We start from the raw sequence: 6,000 nt of genomic DNA on the forward strand, positions 1-6,000 counted from the left end.
ATAAGCCTGTTTTCTTGAACTGTCTGCCATCTCTAATGAGATTTTAGCAGCTTGCACCCCATAGATTCCCAGTTTCTCTATTATAGAGAGGGGCATGAGGTTTATTCCTGAACCAAGGTCACATAGAGCCTTAAAGATCATGGTGCCTATGGTACAGGGTATTATGAACTTTCCAGGATCCTGTCTCTTCTGAGGCAATGTCAGTTGATCCAGATCACTTAGTTCATTGATGAACAAGGGAGGTTCAACTTCCCAAGTATCAATGCCAAATAATTTGGCATTCAGCTTCATGATTGCACCAAGAAACTTGGCTGTTTGCTCTTCAGTAACATTCTCATTCTCTTCAGAAGAGGAATACTCATCAGAGCTCATGAAGGGTATAAGGAGGTTCAATGGAATCTCTATGGTCTCTAGATGAGTCTCAGATTCCTTTGGTTCCTCAGAGGGAAGCTCCTTATTGGTCACTGGACGTCCCAGGAGGTCTTCCTCCTTGGGATTCACGTCCTCCTCTCCCTCAGTGGGTTCGGCCATTTTGCTTATGTCAATGGCCTTGCACTCTCCTTTTGGATTCTCTTCTGTATTGCTTGGGAGAGTACTGGGAGGGATTTCAGTGATCCTTTTACTCAGCTGGCCCACTTGTGCTTCCAAATTTCTAATGGAAGATCTTGTTTCATTCATGAAACTCACAGTGGCCTTGGATAGATCAGAGACTAGATTTGCTAAATTAGAAGCATTTTGTTCAGAGTTCTCTGTCTGTTGCTGAGTGGATGATGGAAAAGGTTTATTATTGTTAAACCTATTTCTTCCACCATTATTAAAGCCTTGTTGAGGCTTTTGATCCTTCCATGAGAAATTTGGATGATTTCTCCATGATGAGTTATAGGTGTTTCCATAAGGTTAACCTAAGTAATTCACCTCTGCTATTGCAGGGTTCTCAGGATCATAAGCTTCTTCTTCATAAGAAGCCTCTTGATTACTGTTGGATGCAGCTTGCATTCCATGCAGACTCTGAGAGATCATATTGACTTGCTGAGTCAATATTTTATTCTGAGCCAATATGGCATTCAGAGTATCAACTTCAAGAACTCCCTTCTTCATAGGCGTCCCATTATTCACAGGATTCCTTTCAGAAGTGTACACGAACTGGTTGTTAGCAACCATGTCAATGAGTTCTTGAGCTTCTGCAGGCGTTTTCTTTAGGTGAATGGATCCACCTGCAGAAGTGTCCAGTGACATCTTTGATAGCTCAGATAAACCATCATAGAATATATCCAGGATGGTCCATTCTGAAAGCATGTCAGAAGTACACTTTTTGGTCAACTATTTGTATCTTTCCCTAGCTTCATAGAGGGATTCACCTTCTTTCTGTCTGAAGGTTTGAACATCAGCTCTAAGCTTGCTCAGCTTTTGAGGAGGAAAGTACTTGGCTAAGAAAGCCGTGACCAGCTTATCCCAAGAGTTCAGGCTGTCTTTGGTTTGAGAATCCAACCACATTCTAGCTCTGTCTCTTACAGCAAAAGGGAAAAGCATGAGCCTGTAGACTTCAGGATCTACTCCATTAGTCTTAACAGTATCACATATCTGCAAGAATTCAGTTAAGAACTGAAAAGGATCTTCAGATGGAAGTCCATGAAACTTGCAGTTCTACTGCATCAGAGAAACTAACTGAGGTTTCAGCTCAAAGTTGTTTGCTCCAATGGCAGGAATGGAGATGCTTCTTCCATGTAAATTGGAATTTGGTGCAGTAAAGTCACCAAGCATCTTCCTTACATTATTATTATTTTCGGCTGCCATCTCCTCTTCCTGTTCAAAAATTTCTGAAAGGTTATCTCTGGATTGTTGTATTTTAGCTTCTCTTAGTTTCCTTTTCAAAGTCCTTTCAGGTTCTGGATCTGCTTCCACAAGAATGTTCTTATCCTTGCTCCTGCTCATATGACAAAGAAGAAGGCACAGAAAAATAATAATAATAATAGAGATCCTTTATACCACAGTATAGGGATCCCTGCATGAGTAGAAGAAGAGGGGGAGACAAAGAATGTAATGTAATGGAAGAAACACAACTGTGAGGAGGGTTGAGATGTGAGATGAGATGTTAGTAAATGAATAAATAAATAGAATAAGATGGAAGAGGGAGAATTTTCAAAAAATATTTTTGAAAAAGAGTTAGTGATTTTCGAAAATGGTTTTTGAAAAATGTTAGTAATTTTTCGAAAATTTTTAAAATCAAAAATAAAAATAAGAATAATTAGTTAATTAAAAAGAAATTTTTGAAAAAGAGGGAAGATATTTTCGAAAATTAGAGAGAGAGAGTTAGTTAGGTAGTTTTAAAAAAGTTAAGAAACAAACAAAAAGTTAGTTAGTTAGTTGAAACAAATTTTGAAAAGATAAGAAGTTAGGAAGTTAGAAAGGATATTTTGAAATCATATTTTTGAAAAAAATAAGATAAGAAGATATTTTGAAAAGATATGATTGAAATTGGTTTTTGAAAAAGATTTGATTTTTAAAATCACAATTAATGACTTGATTCACAAGAAATCACAAGATATGATTCTAGAACTCAAAGTTTGAATCTTTCTTAACAAGTAACAAACTTCAATTTTTTGAATCAAAACATTAATTGATTATGTTATTTTCGAAAATTATGATATAAAATAAGAAAAAGATTTTTGAAAAAGATTTTGAAAAAGATAAGATTTTCAAATTGAAAATTTGATTTGACTCATAAGAAACAACTTGATTTTAAAAATTTTTGAAAAAGTCAATCCAAATTTTCGAATTTGATGAGAGAAAAAAGGAAAGATATTTTTTTTATTTTTGAAATTTTTATGAAAAACATGAAAATTATGCAATGCATGAAATTTTTAGATCAAAACAATGAATGCATGCAAGAATGCTATGAATGTCAAGATGAACACCAAGAACACTATGAATGTCAAGATGAACATCATAGACACAATTTTGAAAAATTTTAATGCAAAGAAAACATGCAAGACACCAAACTTAGAATTCTTTAATGCTTAGACACTAAGAATTCAAGAATGCATATGAAAAACAAGAAAAGACACAAAACAAAAAATCATCAAGATCAAACAAGAAGACTTACCAAGAACAACTTGAAGATCATGAGGAACACTATGAATGCATGGAAATTTTCGAAAAATGCAACATGCATATGCAAATGACACCAAACTTATGATATGACTCAAGACTCAAACAAGAAAAACAAAAATTATTTTTGATTTTTATGATTTTCTATTTTTTTTGGATTTTTTTTTATTTCGAAAATTATATGAAAAAGAAAAAAAATAAGGATTCCAAAATTTTTAATATGAATTCCAGGAATCTTGCATTCTTAGTCTAAAGCTTCAGTCCAGGAATTAGACATGGCTCACTAGCCAGCCAAGCTTTCAATGAAAGCTCCGGTCCAAAACACTAGACATGGCCAATGGCCAGCCAAGCTTCAGCATGTAGATTCAGACATGTAACAGTTGATTCCTCATCCAATTTCATGAACTGATCTTTTGGAAGCCTCAGTCCAAAAGAATTTAGACATGGCTTTACAGCCAGCCAGGCTTCACATGCTTCATGAAACACTAGAATTCATTCTTAAAAATTCCGAAGAGAAATATATTTTTGAAAACATTTTTATTATTTTTATTTTTTTTTTCGAAAACAAATAAGAAATTTTTGAAAAAATTTTGAAAATAAAATAAAAAGAAAATTACCTAATCTGAGCAACAAGATGAACCATCAGTTGTCCAAACTCGAACAATCCCCGGCAACGGCGCCAAAAACTTGGTGCACGAAATTGTGATGTCCAGGCTCAAACAATCCCTGGCAACGTGAGCAACTTGGTACGCGTAATCGTGATTACACTTTAATTATGGAAAATTCATGGCTCTTTCTTTCCCTGGCAATGGCGCCAAGAACATGGTGCCAATACCATGGTTCACAACTTCGATACAACTAACCAGCAAGTGCACTGGGTCGTCCAAGTAATACCTTACGTGAGTAAGGGTCGAATCCCACGGAGATTGTCGGTATGAAGCAAGCTATGGTCACCTTGCAAATCTTAGTTAGGCAGATATAAATTGATAATGGTGTTTTCGAATATTAATTAATAGAATAGGGATAGAAATACTTATGCAGATCATTGGTGAGAATTTCAGATAAGCAAATGGAGATGCTTTCGTCCCTCTGAACCTCTGCTTTCCTGCTATCTTCATCCAATCAGTCTTACTCCTTTCCATGGCTGGCTTTATGCAAGGGCATCACCGTTGTCAGTGGCTACATCCCCTCCTCTCAGTGAAAAATATGCTCACATGCTCTGTCACAACACGGCTAATCATCTGTCGGTTCCCGATCATGCTGGAATAGGATTCACCCTCCTTTTGCGTCTGTCACTAACGCCCAGCACTCGCGAGTTTGAAGCTCGTCACAGTCATTCAATCATTGAATCCTACTCGGAATACCATAGACAAGGTTTAGACTTTCCGGATTCTCTTGAATGCCGCCATCATTCTAGCTTACGCCACGAAGATTCTGGTTAGGAGATCTAAGAGATATTCATTCTAGCTTATTTCATGTAGAACGGAAGTGTTTGTCAGGCACGTGTTCATAGGGGAGAATGGTGATGAGCGTCACACATAATCATCACGTTCTTGGATGCGAATGGATATCTTAGAAGCGAAATAAGATGAATTGAATAGAAAACAGTAGTACTTTGCATTAATCTTTGAGGAACAGCAGAGCTCCACACCTTAATCTATGGAGTGTAGAAACTCTACCGTATGAAAATACATAAGTGAAGGTCCAGGCATGGCCGAGATGGCCAGCCCCTCTGATCTAAGAACAATGCGTTAAAAGATGATCCTAAGATCCTAAGATGATCAAAAGATAATCCAAAGATTTCTAATACAATAGTAAGAGGTCCTATTTATAATAAACTAGCTACTAGGGTTTACATGAGTAAGTAATTGATGCATAAATCCACTTCCGGGGCCCACTTGGTGTGTGCTTGGGCTGGGCTTGAGTATTACACGTGTAGAGGTCCTTCTTGGAGTTGAACGCCAGCTTTTGTGCCAGTTTGGGCGTTCAACTCTGGGTTTGGCTCCTTTTCTGGCGCTGGACGCCAGGTTTGGGTAGAAAGCTGGCGTTTGAACGCCAGTTTACGTCGTCTATTCTTGGCCAAAGTATGGACTATTATATATTTCTGGAAAGCCCTGGATGTCTACTTTCCAACGCAATTGGAAGCGCGCCATTTCAAGTTTTCTAGCTCCAGAAAATCCATTTTGAGTGCAGGGAGGTCAGAATCCAACAGCATCAGCAGTCCTTCTTCAACCTCTGAATCTGATTTTTGCTCAAGTCCCTCAATTTCAGCCAGAAAATACCTGAAATCACAGAAAAACACACAAACTCATAGTAAAGTCTAGAAATGTGGATTTAACATAAAAACTAATGAAAACATCCCTAAAAGTAACTAGATCCTACTAAAAACATACTAAAAACAATGTCAAAAAGCGTATAAATTATCCGCTCATCAACACCAAACTTAGAAATTTTCAAACTTTAGACACTATGAATGCAAAAATGCATATGAAAAACAAGAAAAGATGCACAACAAGAAGATGCAAAGATCAAACAAGAAGACTGGCCAAGAACAACTTGAAGATCATGAAGAACATATGATGAATTTTCAAAATTTCTTGAGAAAAAGAAACGCATGCAATTGACACCAAACTTAAAAATTGACTCTAGACTCAAACAAGAAACACAAAAATATTTTTAATTTTGTGATTTTATCAATCAATTTTTTTTTGGATTTTCGAAAATTAATTTTTTAAAAACGAAAAAAGAAGAAATTTTTTTGTATTTTTTTCGAAAATAAGAATAATAAAAACAAAAAGGTTAAAATTAAAATAATATTACCTAATCTGAGCAACAAGATGAACCGTCAGTTGTCCAAACTCGAATAATCCCCGGCAACGGCGCCAAAAACTT

This window comes from Arachis hypogaea, chromosome 16, assembly GCF_003086295.3.
Source record: "Arachis hypogaea cultivar Tifrunner chromosome 16, arahy.Tifrunner.gnm2.J5K5, whole genome shotgun sequence".
Lineage (NCBI taxonomy): Eukaryota > Viridiplantae > Streptophyta > Magnoliopsida > Fabales > Fabaceae > Arachis > Arachis hypogaea.